The sequence below is a fragment of the Stegodyphus dumicola genome, chromosome 3, assembly GCF_044657685.1.
Source record: "Stegodyphus dumicola isolate Sdum_Otavi_A_Nest chromosome 3, ASM4465768v1".
In the NCBI taxonomy this organism is placed as follows: Eukaryota; Metazoa; Arthropoda; class Arachnida; order Araneae; family Eresidae; genus Stegodyphus; species Stegodyphus dumicola.
This window is the reverse complement of record NC_140770.1, coordinates 107,485,000-107,504,315: the sequence shown is the minus strand read 5'-3', so window position 1 is coordinate 107,504,315 and position 19,316 is coordinate 107,485,000. Positions and strand designations below refer to the sequence as shown.

At 31.0% G+C, this 19,316-nt stretch overlaps 1 protein-coding gene across 1 annotated transcript in view; it reads left to right on the top strand.

The window, feature by feature from the left end:
• The window catches only part of LOC118199429 (WSCD family member GA21586), a 107,948-nt gene that overhangs the window by 68,027 nt on the left and 20,605 nt on the right, over window positions 1-19,316 (top strand). The gene's annotated exons all lie outside the window — the stretch shown is intronic.

Sequence of the window (19,316 nt, the reverse complement as noted above, 5' to 3'; positions counted from 1 at the left end):
CAATGCAAAAACTTTTAAAAAGGGGAAAAAGGAACTCGAACATTTCTCTAAACTATTGTCGAATGAGAAATTCCAAGATTTTCTGTCGAATGAAAGAATCAGTTGGAAGTTTATAATAGAAAGAGGGGCTTGGTGGGGAGGCTTCTACAAGAGATTAGTAAAATCAGTAAAAGAGTGCTTAAGAAAAATTCTCGGTAAAGCTTTACTAACGTTTGAAGAATTGTCAACGGTTTTAGCACAAGTGGAAGCTGTTTTGAATTCTCGTCCTTTAACATATGTATACAGTGAGCACAAGGAACCGTTGCCACTGAAGCCAGTCAATTTTTTGATTTTTGAAAACAAAGGTTCTACATTACTTATCAACTTTAATTCCATTGTTAAAGATGGCTCTACCAAGTCCTCTCTGACCAAAAGAAAGATTTATCAAGATTTATTGGTTAAGCAATTGTGGACTAAATGGGAAAAACAATATTTGATGGATCTTCGGACAGCTCATCAATTAAAAAAATCCTAACGTTTATGATGATCTAAAAGTTGATGATCTTGTATTAATTGAAGGCAACAATAAGTGCAAACTTTTGTGGAATTGTGGTAGAGTGGTAAACGTTTTCCGTGGTCATGATAACAAAGTTCGTTCTTGTGAACTAAAAACTGCTGATGGAACAATAATAAAACGACCAGTTCAATTATTATATCCTTTGGAACTTTAAAAACATTTTTTTTATTGTTTAATAATATGAATAAGATTGAATATGTTTTTATGCAATTGTTTATTTCACTAGTTTAATTTCATATGCTTAGATTAAGAATAGTTTAGATTTACTGAAGTAGTGTCAAATTGTATTTGATGATTAACATATCTTTTTTTAGAATTTAGTATAGTGATTATAATTTGAATATATTTTCTATTCATTAGTATACTTATCAATTGTTTTAAAATTATATGTTAAAATACTTATTGATATAAATTTGATTGTTGTTAGATTAATGTGAACTCTTGACAGAGTTCAGGTGGGGAGTGTGTGGAAATTATTTTGCTTAATTGATAGATGGCACTAGCGTTGCGTGTTAATGCGACGCAACGTGCCTTCTGAATTTCCATAGACGCTCCACCGGCAGCTCGATAAATGGATGTCTGATGGTTCGCACACTATTTGATTAGGAACACTTCGGTTCCTATTTAAAAGATTTCGATTTTCGATTATGAAAGCATATAGATTTATTTGTCAACTGAACCACCATGTTTTGATCTATGATCTGTAAATATTGTACATATTAAAAGTTACATTTTAAAAGTGATTGATGTCGATTTATAGATCTTAGAATATTTTGAAACAAAAGCTCTTGAAACATAGAACTTGAGCTCAAAACAATAAGAATAGAATTTTTCATTCATTTTTTTTTAATTATACGATTGTTGCTTCATTGATAACAAATGTTATAAATAGTTCATTTAGAATTACACTACAATTGCTGCATTAGAACCCATATTTCTTACTAATTATTTAAACATGAAAAATTAGAAGTATAATATTTATATGTACTTTTTAATCTCCAAAGTCATAATAAAGTTTTCTCATAAATAGGAAATTGACTGTTTTCAACAGTTTTCACCTCTTCGTCAAGAAACATTTCTTTTAGGGTCCTAATTAAAAATTACAGAACAGCAGAACATAATCCATCTCACGAAATTTGCTAAAACAAATTCTTTCGCATTAATTTTGAATTTTATTTAACTCAAATTTATTCAATATTTCGAGTTCTGGATAATCAAATTAGCGATATCCTTCTAAAGCTTCAAAATGTAATTAAGAAGTTCAGCTTCGTTTTTAATGATTCATTTTACCACGCCACTGGGGGAAAAAAAAAATATCTGAGTTTTCAGATTTTCAATTACGTCCAAAGGGCGTTTTTTTAATGTTTTGTGTGTTACCTTTATTTATTAAATATCATGTTCATTGCACTTAAACCATAAAATTCAATTCAATAGCAATGCCGTAGCATATCTTCAGAATTTCCGATACACAGTTCCGCGCGCTGGAGACAAAAAGGTGTTTTCCCAGCCGTAAGAGTGTTGCCATTGCTCCCTTTTAATTCGCTGAGTTTGTTACTCAAAAATTCGTTAAAGTTTTGCAAAATATAAAATCGATAATAAATCAAATCCTAAATTTCAAATTTGGTCTTCCACATGCCCATATTCGTAGGAGGATTACGTCATTCAAAATTTGATGGTTCTATGTACCGTTGTTTTATCACAATGCGAGAAATATACGTACATTTATGCAGATTTTTCATTATTTAAAGGAAAATCTGAAAGCTTTCATATTTCATATTTCATATTGCGCCCAAAAGGATTTTTTTAACGTTTTGTGTGGTACCTTTGTTTATTAAATATAATGTTCTTCGCACTTTACCATAAAATTCAATTCCACAGCAATATCACAAAATATTTAAAAAGCGCAAAATTTAAGAACTTCCAATACACAGTTTCGGGCGCTGGAGATACATTTCTTTTTTTGTACAGTGTCCCCGTAGCACGCTTTTAAATCGATGAGTTTGTTAATTAAAAAATTCGTTAAAGTTTTACAAAATTGGGAATAGCTAATAAAACAAATTCCAAATTCGGAATTTTAAGTGCTCATGTTTGGTTGGAGTACTACGTTATTCAAAATTGGATGACTCTAGGTACTGTTGTTTTTTGAAAATGCGGAAACATTCATGCATTTATGCAGAATCTTCATTATTTAGTTTCTTTAAATATAATGCATGGCAATAATATTTTGTAGCAACAGTTTGAAAAGTGAATCAACGCAGAAAGTGAAACCACGCAAAATGTCGTTTTGGGGCTAACGCCCCTTTGGGCTAAAATAAATAAATAAATAAATGTTAAATTAGCAAGTTAAAAATCGGAAATAGCAACATTTAACCGATAAGAAAGTCAGAACTCCTTACTACCTCGCTCGAAAAATGCAATTTTGAATAAAATGATAATTTTGCTTCTTTATTAAATTATTCTTATAACAGGGTTTGCATGATTGGATTATATTCTACTACAAGAAATTTTTTCATACCTATAAATTGCCTCAGTTAGGGACAGAAAGTACAGTAAACCCTTTCTAAGATGACCTCAGGTTCATAAGATTTTGGGCTTTTGCGAATTAGAGAAATAGCTCTCAGCACCGATGTCCAAGTTCTCAGAAATACTGATCATCATAGGAAGATAATCACCAGAAGAAAGTTCACTGTTCACATTCTGAAGTGCATTATTCTATAAATGAAAGTACATTAAGCCGATTCGATTGCGTGTATGGCCGTATCTATTTATATATAGGAAAAATTTTAATATAAAATAAATATAGTGTAAAATATATGTTACCGTTAAAGCGTATAATTAAGTTATTTCCTCGAATAAGTAAGTATTTGGCGGGGGAAAAACTAGCCAAGCCGGTTTAGCTAATTATTTTAAAATAACTATATTAATTAGTATAGAATATAATATTCTATAAACTAACTAATGATAAATGCCGCCCAGACGGTGTAGTGGTTAGGGTCGCCAACTGCGATACCTAACGGCTTGGGTTCGAATCCAGGGGAATGCATAGTTCTAATTGTCCGTCCTTTCATAGGAGGCAAAGGTGGCCCACCTATTAGGTGACTGCATAATAAAGTGACAACTGCTTCTGGTCAAGTCGAAGTCGGCTGAGGGACCATCATTCATATTTAAAAAAAAAAAAAAAAAAAATTAATAACAAACAAAGGTTTCAGGTTTTAAACTACGTCCAAAGAGGGCGTTTTTTTTTTAACGTTTTGTGTGCTACCTTTATTATTATGTTCTTTGCACTTAAACCATAAAATTCATTTAAATAGCAATGTCGCAAAAGAATTTTAAAAACAGCATATCTTTAGAAGAATTTCCGATACACAGTTCCGCGCGCTGGAGATAATTTTTTTTTTTTTTTTTTTCGTATAGTGTTGCCATTCCTCGCTTTTAAATCGTTGAGTTTGTTAATCAAAAATTCGTTAAAGTTTTACAAAATATGAAATAGATAATAAAACAAATTTCAAATTTGGGCTTCCAGATGCCCATATTCGCAGGAGGATTACGTCATTCAAAATTCGATGGCTCTATGTACCGTTGTTTTATCACAATGCGAGAAATATGCATATATTTATGCAGATTTTTCATTATTTAATTTCTTCGAATATAATGCAGGACTCTAACATTTGGTGGCAACAGTTTGAAAAGTGAAACGGACATTTGTAGTGATTCATCCTATTCGAAGCTTATTTTTGGAATTACATAGCATAAAAATGTAAATTTACTGAAAACAGATGTAATGAAGATCAAGTATTCTGCAAAATCTGGGCGATAATTATACAAAACTAGTTGTATGGAAAGTTTCCCATAAAAGTAGTTCCAGCGAAGGAAACACGCCAGCAGTCTCCTAAAACTTTAAGTGAGCACCTGATATTTGCTCTTACAAAAGTTAAGTAGAATTGTAGATTCTACGTAAGAGCGAAGATCAAAGGCCCACTTAGAGTTTCAGGAGATTGCTGGCATGTTTTCTTCGCTGGAACTACTTTTATGGGAAACTTTCCATACAACTAGTTTTGTATAATTATCGCCCAGATTTTGCAGAATACTTGATCTTCATTACATCTGTTTTCAGTAAATTGACATTTTTATGCTATGTAATTCCAAAAATAAGCTTCGAATAGGATGAATATTTGCACATTCTACTGAATTGCCTAGATCTGAAGAATTTCTTTTACTTTCAGATTTTTACCTTATGTCTGCATAACCTGCATTTATTCCATTCGTCTTCTTATTATTGATAGGAAAAATTAAAGTTACGTGAGAGATTTAGAATACCAAAGTTCATATGAATGTTCAATACTGGGAACAAATCCGGCATTCTGTCATAATTGAGTAATACTCTGAACAATAAAACTTTAAGAAAACATCAGTTTCATTCACGTGAATAAAATAAATACATTTTCCAAAAACACATCCAAGAAATCTATCACAAGTATCAACCTAAATGATCTACAAATATATTTTTAAGTAATTAAATAACTCCTAAGCTGAAGATAAACCAAGAGAAAAAGTATCGAGAATTCCTTAGCATATTTCAACAGCAAAGATAAAATAGTTTCCAATAGCAAAGAGAAAACAGTTTCGAGGTGTTTAAAAGAGTACCGAAAGCACACTCTCTCAAAGCGTTTGCAAAAAGGCATTAACATCACAAATTCATAAATTTTATGGAACATGACATTATTTAAAAATTTTCGTTCTGATACAGGAAAATACTCATTAAATTATTAAATGTGGGTATTCTGTACGTGTTTTTAAATAAATAAATGTATACATTTTTAGGGAAATTTAGCATTCTATTTTGGTAATAATACTGATAAGTTAGAAAATTTTTCTGTATTCAACAAATGTGTCTACGAAATTCTTTGCAAAAAGCAGATAGTTTATAATCATTTCGATACTTCATTAGAAATCAAGTGCTATAGATGAAAAGCAAATTAAAATTAACCAACGGAGTACACGTATAAACTATTTTGCTAACCAGTTATGAACGTTTAAGTAGGATATATCCAGAATCTTCAAATTTAGTAATGAAACGTTCAGTTTAACGTTGAGATTTTACGCAAGAAGTCTCTGTAATAGTAAAATGCTTGTTCAAATTGTGCTAACAGAAGGAAAAAATTTGCCTTTTTTATAGCATTCGCATAATATGTAATAAAAATGAAATCATGGCCCCGGTTCAGCAATACAATGTAAGGTGTTAAGTAAGAAAAGGTTGTAAACTGAGTTTTTTGTCACATACGAAAGGCACTGAAAAAGCAAAAATTAGCAATATATTAGCACTAGACTAGGAAACAAATTTTCAAAGATAATCAAGTGGTATAAAAATTAATCAAAAAGTACAACATGTACAAATGTTTCTTCCCAATAACTTATGAATATTTTCGTTTCAGTAGAATGAAGTCGGAGAGTACAAATTTGGTAATGAATCACTCATTTCAGCCTTTGAGATTTTATTCAAAGATGCAATATACACGTTCACTTGAAATGTAATGCAGTAAGTGAAAATATAACTTTAGTTCATCAATACAATATATTAGTTATGTACAATTAATTATTCATTTCGAAGCTTTTGAGTCAAAGAGAAACATATTTACAAAACGATGGTTATTATTTTAATACTAATCTAAATCAAAGCGCTGATGCTTCTCATGAATGTCAGATATTTTCTTAGACATGTTTCTAATGAAATTACTATATAAACTTCTTTTAAGAAAGAAATGGACTTCATGAGAAAAATCTATGACAATGCAAGTCAGTGATTCTTGGTAACTTCGAGCAAATATTCAGTATGAGCTGGGTTAACAGTCTCTATTCCCATAGTGTACTAAGATAAAATTTCTAGTTCTTTTCTTAATTTCTGATTCGGTGTGGTAGTGTTATTGAAGTTAAATCTTCCAAACGTGCAAAACGTTATTAAATCAAATAATATAACTATTTAATAAAAATTTGTTTTCAAGACTTTAGGAGGCATTGTAAACGATAAATAAGAAAATATTTGAAAATCTAATGATTTTCAGTGGCCGTAACGTTAAAAATTGGTAATACTCAAAGTTTTCAAAAGGTTTATGGAAACACGATAACATCATAGTCATCCTCAAATAATTTCCATCGAACTGAACACTTTATGCACAAAATTTACTTGGAATGCAAGAAAAAAGAAACATTAGAGGATTCAAAATGCAGATACTTTCCGGAATGAAATGTACAGTATTTCAGGAAGTATTCACTTAACTTCTAACTTGGTTGTAATGAGCATATGCGAGACACGAAATGCATTCGGATGCGGGAAAAAAAAAAAAAAAAAAAAAAAAAAAAAAAACCATTTAACTATCTGGCAATGAATGAAATTTCATTGGAAATGTAATGGCATAAAAAGCAGAAAAATATATCTAAGTAGAATATCTTGATGATAATATCTGAATGTGTTTGTTTTTTTAAGGCGAAGAATGTTCACTGCAGTTTCCGTTAGGGCTCAAATGAAGCAGTTTGCTTTTCTGAATTGGAAAAATTTCACTTTAAATTTTTAAGACGAAACATCGCCACTGTTATTTCGCCTGTGGTAAAACCCATGTTCATTTTAAAATGTAAGGAGGAAAAAGTTACACTTTAATTTTAAAAAGTCGAAAAAAGTTCATTTAGATTTTTTTAGGTCGAAAAATTTTCACTTTAATTTTTTTAGGGGGAAAAATCTCCACTTTTATTTTGTCTATGGGAAAACCCATGTTAAATTCAAAATGTAAGAGGGAAAAGTTACACTTTGGTTTTAAAAAGTCGAAAAAAATACAATTAGATTTTTTTAGGTCGAAAAATTTTCACTTTAATTTTTTTTAGGGAGAAAAATCTCCACTTTGATTTTGAAAAGTCGAAAAAAATTCGCTTAGATTTTTTTAGGTCGAAAAATTTTCACTTTAATTTTTTTAGGGAGAAAAATCTCCACTTTTATTTTGTCTATGGGAAAACCCTTGTAAAATTCAAAATGTAAGGGGAAAAATTTACACTTTGATTTTGAAAAGTCGAAAAAAATTCATTTAGATTTTTTTAGGTGGAAAAAGTTTCACTTTATTTTTTTTAAGATTAATTCACACTAAAATGTATTAAAGGTTCATTTAAGTTACCAATGTTTAACCATAATATGGAGTTTATGTCAATATTATATGTTTTGTATGGTATTTATTCAAAAATGTTTCTCATATCTGTGAAAAATTAAATATCGGATGTACTTAAAGAGCTTAAGTAAAGTAATGTCAGTTTGAAATGCGTATATCTTCAGTTAAAATGAATATATTGAAGTTACGTTGTATTATTATTTGGAAATTCATCTCAATATTCCCTGTTATGTAGGATTTTATTTGCTATGTATCATAACTTAAAAATCATCCTCAAAAAGCTATAAGAGTTCAGTGTTTGTCAATTTGAAATGCATATCTTAAGTTAGAAGGAATATATTAAAGAGCTTTGAAACTTGTAAAAATAATGATCATACTCTTTGAAAAAAAATATTCCGAGCTGAGAAATTTTTATATTTTAAGTAGGGAAAAAGATGACAAATTTTCACTTCCGTGACTGAACATTAATTCCATGTCCAGACATCCTTTCGTTTTAGATGATTTACACAAATATGGCTCTATAGTGAATTTAAAATATTACATTACAATGTGGATATTCTTCTCTGTAGTTAAAAATTCTGTAGCTTGTTAAAAAAATAAGGCTGTGTTAAGTTCAAATATAACAGTGTTTATGAAGGTCTGCGGTAAATGGTGGGATCACATTAAGAATCCGAGTGAAGTTTTCACGTGATAGAAATCTAAATTTAACGTATGTTCGGTGATTTAAATACAATGTGTACAAGAAAATCCAAGATATTTTTGTAAAATATTTCAAAGAGTCAATCTGTGTAAGTAATATATCTGAAACCTACTGCTCAATAAAAAGGAGTGTTCTGAATATATTCATGTAAATGTCTGTAGTGTAAAATAATAAGAAATGAAATGCTGTTGGTACGTATTAAACTTGGGTAGACAATAATAAGAAATTTCATATTGTTTCGTATGTATTTGAACTAAATTGGCTAGAGATGTCCATATATTAGTTCAACTAGATTTTATGTTGTGAAAATTTACTATTTCTGAATTATAAGGTTTAATTCAAAGTCAGTAGACCTTTAAAAATTCCGTATAAGTCTGTATTTATTTTTAGGAAAAAAAAGAATCAGAAATATTAATAGGGATATGTTTTAGAAACATGATAAAGGTTAAATGTAAGGCAAAATGTCTAAATGGAAAATAGAAAGTTAAAAATTTACATTTTTTGACACATTTCGTGAATCCTTTGAACAAGAATGAGATGTGTAAAAGAGAATTCGCGACGTTTTAGTATAGTGTTTCAAAAAGTTAGTATAATACGTTAGAAGAGAAAGTTTTGTATATCTTAAGTATTAGTAGCGTAAAAAAAATAAAAAAATATATAATATGCTAAGTAAGCTATATGGAAGGAACATCGTACTTATTGGTTTAAATTTGCAGAAATTATTATCCATGAAAGCCTCTAGAAGGAAATTATATTCGTGTAAGTTCCAGGTTAAATTTCATAGACAGAGAAATATATATGTAACTTTCCGCTTCGAGAAATGGAGGTGTTGACATCAATAAGTATTTAAAACATTAAGAAAAACCTTAAGAGGAAAATAAAAGAAAGAAAAAAGAAATGGGAGAAGAAAATTCTTCAAAGAATTAAAAAAAAATACTTTTATATAAAAGAAAAATTTTAAATTACTTCTTGAAGTAAAATATAGGAAAAAAGACCGAGTTCGTAAAAAAGAAAGAACAAATCGTATGAAAATAAGTACAGCTTTTGAAAAACAAATAAAATGAAGAATGTAAAACACGGAAAGGAAAGATTAAACTGAAGAGGAAAAACCTTTTGTAAAATAAAAAGAGAAAAAAAATTAAAATTTTGAAAACATATTACTTTTATAAAATCTATTACTTTTGCAAGTTAAACGCAGGGGAAAAGAATGTAAAACTTAAAAATGGGAGAAAAAAAAGAAAATCTTATGTTTGTATATAAAACATATGGAGTGAAAATTAGTACATTTAATTTAACGGCGAGAAGAAAAGAAAAATACTTAAATTATGTTTGTAAGATAAAGAAATGAGAAATTTAAAATATCTTAACCTAAAATAGAAACAAAATAAATTTAAAGTTATGAATTCATTCATTATCGAGGATGGTCAAAGGTCTGAGCAAGATGGAACAGAATTCCCTATGTGCAATCCATCAGCCTCATGCTGGTTTCCGCTGCACAAAGATGAACAAAGAGGATAGATACGATCGGATAGATAAGATCAAATAATATGATTCATGAGATAAAAGCACGGCTTTTGTTATCGTCCAGGTTTACCATGCCACAGATGGACAAATAATTGACATTTACAGGTAAATAGATGAACTTTTTTCATTAAATATATTTATTATTAAGTCAAATAGTATAATCAATTAAAAATAATGGTTAATAACTTGTTCAGGATCCACGAGAACCAATCAGAAAGCGCTATGGATACGACTACTGCCCTCTAGCGGTCGTTGCTGAACTAAAATGAATGTTCTAGAAATTCTAACATGCTACAATCAGGTTGCGGATTTAGTATGACATCAAAGCAGTGGGGAGTTCTACGTCAATGGATAAGTGAGGACATGAAAACACAAACAGGATGAAACATGTGGCTGACGTAGCAAGATAATCCGAGCTGATAAAGCGTGATGACGTCACGAACAGGATGCAACGCATCCGTAGTTGATGACGTAGCAACCCACCCTGACTCCTCCGTAAATTTCCTCCCCCCTCACTGTTCGTCGTCTGTGAGCGCCACAGCGCCACATAGGCCCAAAGTGGTATTTTCTATCTACTCACTTCAATAATCATGAAAATATTTCTAAGAACTATCAATTAGATATTATCATAATTATATCAGTTAAATGTACCTTATATTATATTATATCATTTCCACAATAATTTTAATATAAAATTTTAAAAGCCATTTGTTTTTAAATTTATCTTTTTGATGAGCAATTACTAATTTGAAAATCAAAGATATTATGCTGTTTTTATAAAATGGTAACACTTAGAGAACTCAACACTTGCTAAGTCGCGTTGGTTATTTAATTAAAGAACTTGCTTTTCTTAGAATAGTTACGGGGATTTTAAACTGATAGCTTACGTAACGTGATGATCCAACAACCGAGAAGATTCTAATTTCTAATATCAGCAAGGTTCGAGTATTAAAAATAGTAAACAGAAGTGAGAAGGTTTTGTTTTTTTCTTCACGTTATTTTAATTAAACAACATTTTTAAGAATTAGCTCTTTTTGGCCCCGCTACTCCCGATTAAATTTTTCTCTCTTTTTTCAAGTTGTTTCTTCGGTCCAGACTACAGTTTTCGTTGAGGCTTTAGTTTAAGACAATAGTTTTCGTTAGTACAGACTACCTTTTTCGTTGAGGCTCCTTTGACCTCTCACCGAACTATATTCGGTTTTCTTCTGCCACGCATCTGTTTTGGAACTTAGTGGCTAATTCGAATAAGCTTTCCTACGTTGTTGGATTTCGGAGCTCAAAGTAGTCCTGCGCTCGGGGTAGTAGTCGCGGCAAAATTATTTCAATTATTTCTTCATCCGACTTCTTGATCCGTATAATAGATTAAAAATTTGTACTTTCTTTAGAATGAAGTCCATAAAGTCCTCGACTTTATACTGGAATTTACTAAATAGCTCTGACTCGAATTTGGCCCTATCCTTGACAATAGGTACCGCTTTAATGAGCGCATTTTTAAATTTTCGAAGCTGTAGTTTTCGCTCCCAGGCTCCATCAAACACGAATTTTCCATGGACTGATACCACATAGAAGCTTGGCCTCTGCGGACGTAGCAGTCGTAACTTTTTATTCCACTGGCACTAGATGCAGTAAAAAATGGGAATTTAACTATTCGATAAAATTTAGAACTGAGGTTTTCCCATCAAAAATTACTGCTGGTTTCATAGCAGCCCTTCAGGTCTCGACAATAGATTTAAAATCCCTGCACGGGATTAACTGCGGTCGGTGAACCTTGACGTTGAGGAGGAGCACACTAAACCAAAGAATCTCTAAGGAGAAGTAAAGGTTCCCCGAGGCAAATGTGGCTCCGTCAGACCGAAGAGACACATTATGTATATCCCCGAAGCTTACTTTAAAGGGGCAAACCATCCCAAAGCTAGTCACCCTCCGTACCTCACTGCGCATGTGCGAAATAACATCAGGAGGCAACAAAGCAGCATGCCGTCGGCCATATTAGCAATCTTTTACCACGTTGTTCAAAAAGGTTCTTCGTTATTGTAGTCAGAGGTACTTGGTTTTAGTTATGTGAAATTCTTTTAAAGACTTTTTAATTGTAATGCTGTTAAATGAAATGGTTTTGGCTATTGGGTGAAAACTTTGCTCTTAGTTTTCACAATGGTCATTCCAAATAAGTGTCTAAAAGTTTTCATGGTAATTTGTTTTTAAAGTTGTTGTCGGATAATTATAATGTATTTCAGTGTTTTCAATTTATTTAGGGGTGCCTTTAATTGTCTTTAATTATTTTTTCTGTTTCATTTAGTTATTGCAAATTTTGCTTTTAAAATTTCACTGTAAAATTTTAACTATGGATTCATAAAAATTTATTACGTTTTGTATGGCATTTGTTTCCCCCCTTTTTAAGTTTACAGAAGAAAAGAATTAAGAAATTTATTTCATTTAAATTTTGTCTTCGTATGGCTCGCTGTTTAAATTGAAAGTAAAAATTGGACAGGATTTCTATAATTCGCCCAAAATTCCAACTAGCATCTTTTTGCTCATAAAACTCCAGAAATGTATGAAAATAAAACATGAGTTATTTCAAAGTAAAAAATTTACTATCTCCTCGAACTGCGCTGTTTAAATTCCACCCTGCGCTGGTGTTTCACTGCATAGCCGTGGCTCTTCGGTACAGCGGCGCAGAGGCGAAACAGGTTTACATTGCGTCTATGGAAGCTTTCATTTTTCTCCTTAGAGATTCTTTGACTAAACTGTGAAGTTTTCTGTAACATAGTTCTCTTTGTTGTTCGGGTGTAGCGTCTCGTATACTTTATATATAACCAAAAAAATCTAACTACATGTTAGAAAGAAAGGGTCGCGAATTATCCATAAATCTTAAGTACGATAAAGTCCGGAGAAGAGTACAATGGGCCCTTTATTACTCAAATTAAAATTCACAAATGGCACCGACTCGTGCTTACAAAAGACAACACTTTTGGCTTAACTCAAAAAGGTAGCATAAAATTTAAATGAAGTTAAGTTTAGCCTAACAGTTACTTAACGCACAGCCTGCCTCTGACTCGTAAAAATCGGCGTAAACAAGCCTAATCACAAGAAGCGCTCAACGCTGCAGAGGTTTAATCGCTATTAAATCAAATATAGCAACATGGCTTATGGGCAGACATAACACGCTCTAAATTCACCTTCCAAAACCTTCCCTTAAATACCAACTTCTTTCTACCTCATTTGAATACACGTGCGCCAATTCATTTATATTCTGGCAAGAAAGCGTGAGTCGAAAGCAAGAGAGATAGGAAAGGTTGCTTCAAAATAAAATCAACTGTTGAGTAAATTAAATAAATCCCCACAATGTACTGGGAAAGGAGAAAAATGATGATGAGGAGGGGGAGAATGAAAAATAAAGGTGATTTTTTTACCTAGAGCAAGAAAGTAACGTGGAAGAAAGCTGACGAATAAAGCTTCATTGCATATAAACCGAATTTCTAAAATTACTGCGACTATCCTGAAAGCAGGAAGACTTTCGAAGTTATATTCCATCATATTAAGGAATTCGTATCTTTCATGCGATAATAAATATGTTAATTTTAAATGTTGTTTAATTTTTTTCTGAAATATAAAATCATCTTATGTGTTTTAATTTCAAATAATCTGCACGATTTTAGATATTATCTATTTAATTATGGTCCATAGATCAAAAACACTACCGATGAACTTCGCATGTTACGATTTTCATGTTACATTTGTTACATTATTTTTAAAAAAAATCACTAAAATAATTTACGCAATTTGCAAAATTTGTAACAATAATTTGTAACCTATCGCTTTTGTTATGGATTACTTTTTTAAAGTTTTTAATCTTGGTTTATTATTTATTTTTGTCACAGATGTAGTTATGATTCTTGCATCGGCAGATTTTCTCTCGTTACCAAAAATTTAACTTTTAGAAGAAAAGAAAAAAAAAAGTATGTTTTTCAGTTATTCGTTTGGAGTCTTTCTTCCATGTAGACATAATGACTAACGGCTTTTGCTTTTTTAATCAAAAAAGTTGTTCACTTTTCACTCAGAAATTTTATGGAATATTTCTCTTTGGAAAATGCAAAAACACAACCTTCAATTCATAGCTTGTTTACAAGAGACATTTTCAAAACTCTTCATGAAAATCGTTCTAAAAGTGTGTAAGTAGCCTATGTAGTTACATTACGCATCAATGTTTATGTCTAACATTAAACAGAACACGATTAACAGAAAAATATTAGAAATTGTTTGATGCAAGTAGTCCATAACAAAAATGACCCAAATTTCTTATATATACATTTTTGCTTTAAGAATTAACAAGTTTTAGTGTAAAACCGGGGCGTCTCTTGAACTAGGGCCAAATATCGATGTTAGAACCAGTTGTCTAGTAACCCAAAATCGATTCTATTTCCCTAGTTGTTATGGCAATTTTTTTTTTTTTTTTTTTTTTTTTTTTTTTTTAAGTTCCAATGTAGTTTTTAAGGTTAATCTCAATGGATCTTCTTAGTTTACTGATCGGAGTCTACATGATTCGTAGTACATGTATCACGCACTTAAAATCCCGTATTTTAAATTTTGACCATATTGCAAATTATCAGAATTTAACTGCCATTAATTGATCACTGGTTTTCATTAGCTAGCTGGTTCTAAATTTTATCATTGTCCTCTCTCTTCCACAAAGATGTATGTCTAGTGATATAAATACTGTTTTCTTCGCTGTGAAAGACCCACAACAGAGACTCTATTGGAGATCGTACCTCAGAAGATCGGAACTACTCTTATATACGCCCTCTCTTGGTGACAAATTTCTCGCCAAAAATATTTGGCGAGAAGCTCCACGATGCTATATTACTATCTAAATATTTTGTCTACATTTCGAGCTTTACTCTTATATGCGCCCTAATATCACCAAATGTGGCGATATGTGCTCTGCGCTGGTTTTTGGCGCGATTGCGTGTTGTATGGCAACCCTGTTGACGTTGAAAGATATTTTGCTGGAGTAGTTTAATTGCTCGTTGGTTTGTATTGTGCGTGTTTTGAAATGACCTATGTTGCAATGAGAGACGTGGTGGGAAGATTTCAGTCGCGTATTTTAGATTGTGCAAAGGAAATTTAGTATTAAAAGGTACGATGTTTGAGTTGTTAACGAGTCTGCTCTGCATAATGCTCTGTATCTGAGAAAGTAGGGGGAAAGATAAAGTGGTGGAAGTTGATGAATCAAAGTTCGGCAAAAGGAAATATCATCGTGTCCATCCTGTTGAGGGGCAAGGGGTATTTGGAGGTGTGGAAAGAGGGTCTGGGAGATTATTTTTAGTGGCTGTGTATGATAGAAGTAGGGAAACACTGATGCAGTGTATTAAAGAGTGAATTGAGCCTGGTACAACTACTTTTTCGGATGGATGGTAATCTTACAAGGATTTAGGAAAAGAAGGTTTTGAACATTTATTTTGTGAACCATAGTATGAATTTTCTGGATAGTGTGTCTGGCTATCATATGAATAGGATAGTGATTACGTGGCGGCATGTTAAAGGAGGTATGAAATTGGTATTTCTGCTGTTCAAAAAAGCATTCATTCATGGTAAGTGCATTTTATTTTATCCTTGTTCTTATTTTGTAGAACGTTATGTTCATTGCTCTTTTAGTATGAATTTATGTCGTTATTGTTTTTTTTTTAGTTGTTTGAAATTTATTTTAATTTATTTTGTTGATTAGTGCGTAGTGCCTAGATTGTGCAATTCGTAGATGTTTTTTTAAGTTGAAACAGAACACTGTGTACATGTTATTCTTTGAAATTTATTGTTGTTATGTTAATTTATTAAAGCGAGGTGTGCGTAGTTCGTAGATTTCTTGGTTGCCTAGATTGTGCAATTGGTAGATTTTTCTTAAGTTTAAACAGGATGCTGTGTACATGGTATTCTTTGAAATTTATTGTTGTTATGTTAATTTATTAAAGCGAGGTGTGCGTAGTTTGTAGATTCGTTCGTTCGTAAGTTCTAGAAATATATACTCAATTTTCCGGGAAAAAATTCCCTCCTATACGGAATCTGCGCGGTCCCGTTGCTGCCGGTTAAATGTGATTAAACTGTATTTTATTTTTAAATTGTTTTTATTTTTGTAATTATCTATGATGATTTAAAAATTTTACCTTTCGATGCAAACATTAAAAAAATTTGATGTGCACACCACATGACTTCCTTGTACGGAATATTAAATTATACGCATTTTTTCTTGCATTTCATTTAACCTTATTGGATTGAATTAAATCTACTTCGCCGACAGCGCATAAACCATAATAGAATAAATGCATTCTTTATAATTCACTCTAGTATGTTTACCATAGCGACACTCTGGCGCTAGATTCACTTAACAGTATTATATTTCGTTCATATTATAACTCATAATGCACAAAATTTATATCATTTAAAGAATAGGATTATCTAATCGTTGCCACATGTTCTATTCAAATACTATACTATAAGCTAGAATGATGTATAAAAGAAATTAAGTAAACAAAACAAAAAAGAAACAGTTTTTCACAGACGATTGAGTATTTCTCATTCAATTAATTCAGTTCTCACATCGCGAGAAGGCAAAAATACATAAAAACTCAAAATATCTATATTAAAAATTACGAAGTAAATCTTAAACACTTATTTCCTCGAAAAAATTCCAGAAAGGATTAAGCATGATTTAATTGGCAATAATAAATGAAGGCGTTGTCTTTGTTGTTGCGAAGCTAAGTTTCTCTAGATTGGCAACAAATCCACTAGTCTGCTGTTTCAAATGTAAACAATCAATGGCCGCCATCAAAAAAATGGCTTAGCGGCACTTAAACAACTTTAAAATTGTTGATAATTCTAAAAATATTGTATACAGATTTACTAAAAGCATAAAAACCTTAACCGGAAGATAAAAACAACATATTTCAATCATTTTTAAAGCAAAAAATGTACAATTTGCAAACATATAAGAGTAAAAAAACTGAGATCACTGAGCCGGGTAACAGAGTGGATATAGTATATATAAATATATTTATATACGTTTGGTGAGGCCGATTGCAATCAAAATACGAGGTGCAGATCTACATGTTATAGCAGACCTATATACAAAATTTCAACGTTCTGAGGCTACTCGGTTTTGAGTTATGCGAGGCCACGAAAAATTCTTTCAGAATTCATTTTAAAGCAGTTTTATAATTTTTTGGAGGAAACGAGTCTTTTATTCTGTCCTTACGTACAGATATCACGCAAAAACATCGTTAAATTGCATTCGATAGTGGTCAAAATGGATATTTTCGTTGAAATATGCTGCCTGAAACTTTTCGCGATTACAATACTCCCTTTTTACTTTGTACAAGGAAGTAAAAATAAAAAACGATAAATACTTTAAAGGTAAAGTGTTATTGTACTGTCATAAATCTTCAAGTTTAAATCATTTACAATTGTATATATACAATTTACACTATTATGTGTAAATTGTCCTCATATTTTGATTTAAATTAATTTAAATTTGCTGTGAAATTTTTAGGGAATAGTTAATTTTTATTCTTGCCGTTTGGAATTTGTTATTTTATTTTTAAGTTGTTGAATTTTGATTGAATGCAGTTAGTATATCATGGCATTCTTAGCAAAAACCAAAAAAGAGACTCTTCAAACCTTGGCTGAAGCGTTAAGTGAAAATGTCGAACATGAGTTTAGGCTAATGGATCTAAGACATCTGATTACGGGTAACAAAATCTACAAAGAGGAACTTGTAAAAATCTCTCGGAAACTATCACTTAAATGAGACTTAAGAGGGTAAAAAATAGCTTATAAACTCAGAAGAGAAGAAGAGAAATAGGATAACATTAGAAAAGAAGAAAAATAATTCAAAATAACCAAATAAAAATTGAGACCGCTAACAGAAACTATCTAATAATGGCCGGAAGTGAAGGAAGAGTGATTAAAAAATTCGTTTGGATTCATAAGAGATAATTTAAAAAAATCTGATCTGTACACCACATGACTTGCTTGTACGGAATATTAAATTATGCGCATTTTTTCCAGCCTTTCCTTTAAAATTATTTCCTCGAATCTCATTAGAGATATATTTCTCATTCAATTAATTCAGTTCTCCCTTCGCGAAAAGGCAAAAATACATAAAAACTCAAAATATCTATATTAAAAACTGAAAGATATAGAAAAATATAAAACACAAGATACAGTTTAAACAATTTTTTACATCTACGCAAAAACGAGCAGTTCGGCCAACGGGCAAAAAGGCATATTTTTCGGTGCACAAAACTGAAAGTTTACTTTTGGTCTCACTCGGCAAAAAGACATTGAAGGCATAGAAACTCCCTTAATTCGTTGTGGACGCTATACTGAGTCAATATATGGGATGATTTAATAATTAAATGATAATTTCAGAATGAATTAAGCGTAATTTAATTCGCGGTAATAAAAGAAGACGTCACTTTTTTGTTGCGAAGCTTAGTTTCTCTAGCTTGGCAACAAATCCACTATCCTGTTAAGTTTCAAATGTGAGCAAATATGGTGCTATAGCAAACAAATTAGGCTTAGCCGCACTTAAACCACTTTTAAATTGTTGATAATTCTACATCTATAACACGCAGGTTAACTAAAAACATAAAAACCTTAACTGGAAGATAAGAACAACATAATTCAATCATTTTTAAAGCAAAAAAATGCACAATTTACAAATATATAAGAATAAAGAAACTGAGCTTACTGAACCGAGTAAGAGTGGATATATATATTTAAATTTAAGAAATATTCTCTCATTCATATAAATCTAATTTAAATTTAAATTTTAAATTATAAAAATTCAATTGTATACGAATAAAAGATTAATTATTGCTGCGAACTAATTGCATATATCTTATCACATGTAACACTTGTAATCTTAAACATGTATGGCAAACCAAAAGCAGTCTTAATATTAGAATTAACAACCACAGAGCACATATTAAAAAATTCGCTACTGCTAATTTTATCACGACTAATACAGCAGAATTAGAACGTTTTCAATTACATGATTTCAGCAAGATTAGTATTCAGATTTTGGATATTGTTCTTGAATACTGAGAAAGATTATTTCAAGAGTCACTCTACATGCTTAAATTCAAAATACTTTATCCATATGGACTAAATACATTCAACCAATATATTAAATTAAATTCTGAAATTCAGAAAATGTCATCAACAATTTCCTGCTACTAAAGCACAAGTCACGCAGCTTTTAAGTATCAAATAACTCTTAGCAACTTACTAATTAACCACCATAATCTAGCTTCTACTTACCCATTGATACTGCAAGGAACCTCAATATAAAGATTACGTAGACGAATTTCATAAACATATTATTACTGGCAATTTA